This window comes from Babylonia areolata, chromosome 17 (assembly GCF_041734735.1).
Source record: "Babylonia areolata isolate BAREFJ2019XMU chromosome 17, ASM4173473v1, whole genome shotgun sequence".
Taxonomy (NCBI): Eukaryota; Metazoa; Mollusca; class Gastropoda; order Neogastropoda; family Buccinidae; genus Babylonia; species Babylonia areolata.
The window spans coordinates 5,360,319-5,362,026 of NC_134892.1; positions in this window are offsets into that span (position 1 = coordinate 5,360,319).

Consider the following 1,708-nt stretch of genomic DNA (forward strand, 5'->3'; position numbering starts at 1 on the left):
GCCAGGTGGCCACATTGGCAGGCTTCGTGGAGAGGTGTCCAGCCTTCCATAGTTACCGCGTTGATGTCCATTCTGGGCACTTCCGGTGTCCCTTCAATGAGTCGTCTGGCGACGTCGAGGTTGTTTCCGCTACAGGCGTAGTGGAGGGCACTGTTCCCTTGCTCATCCAGCCAGTGAATCTGCGCGCCTTCCTGCAGCAACGATGACACCTCCTGCCAAGTTCCACTCTTGCAGGTCAGGAAGAATAACTTTCGTTGCCGTCCACGGTTATTGGGGCGTGCCATTCTCATTCCCACCTTTGAGCCGGAAAAGACAGACAGACAGAAGAGTGGCAGTGAAGAAAAGTAAGGCAAAAAAGAAGTAAATTTGAAATGAAGGAAAGTCAGAAAGGAAAGAAATGGAAAGTATGTATACGAAGAAGCATAAAGAAAGAAAAGTGCCAAGAAAATCTCTCTGTCACACACACACACACACACACACACACACACACACACACACACACACACACACACACACACACACACACACACACACACACTAATATCACGGAAATTTGAAAGACTAGAAAAACAAAAACAAAACAAACACAAACAAACATACAAAAAACAGAAACAAAACAAAACAAAACAACAAAAAAATAAAATAAACAAACAAAAACAAACTACAATGAAACTACTAATATTGTGCGGTGTATGAAACCATTGCTCTCTCTCTCTCTCTCTCTCTCTCTCTCTCTCTCTCTGTATGCGCGTGCGTGTGTGCGTGTTTATGTGTGGAGGGGGTGAGTGGCTAGATGGTGTGTGTGTGTGTGTGTGTGTGTGTGTGCGCGCGCGAGCGCGAGCGCGTCTCAATATATGTACAAGCAAGCTATGGAGACGTGGTGGTTGGACGGAAGGAAAAATATCCTTCTGTACCCGTCCCGTCCCGTCCCCGTCCCACTTCCCGCTTCTCTGATGGACTTTGTGTCCTATGCTGTCTTATCCTGTCTCTTTTTCTCTCTCCATACGAACGGCGAAAGAGACGACGTTAACAGCGTTTCACCCCAATTACCATCATCAAAATATTGCAAGCGGAAGGCTCTTATACTGAAGAGGTGAATGTTGACAAAGAATACCACAATTCTGACGACGGAAGCTAAAGGTTGGGTCATTGTCTGATCCCGTCTCTGTTTCTCTCTCCATACGAACGGCGAAAGAGACGACGTTAACAGCGTTTCACCCCAGTTACCATCATCAAAATAGTGCAAGCGGAAGGCTCTCATACTGAAGAGGTGAATGTTGACAAAGAATACCACAATTCTGACGACGGAAGCTAAAGGTTGGGTCATTCGGACACCCACAGGACATCCGAGGGGTGTGTGTAGAGGAGAAGAGAGGACTGGCCGTACTGAGTGAGTTAAGAGTCAGGTGGGTGAGTGTACCAGCCTGAACTTTGTTCGTGTCAGTGCTGTGCTTAAATCTATCACCTATTACGTATATAAAATTTCGAGTGGAAGGAGATCAGACAATAAAGTGATGATAACCTTTTTTTTTTTTTTTTTTTTTTTTTTTTTGGTAATTGTTGCCCCATCATCTGCGCCGTTTTAGTGGCATTACTCCCAAGCCTAATGTCAAGTGCATATGCTTTAGTAACCTGACAATTGAGCATATAATTTTTCACTATAGTTTGATGAAGCCTTTTGTACACGAAAGTGTGTCTTCACAAGTGA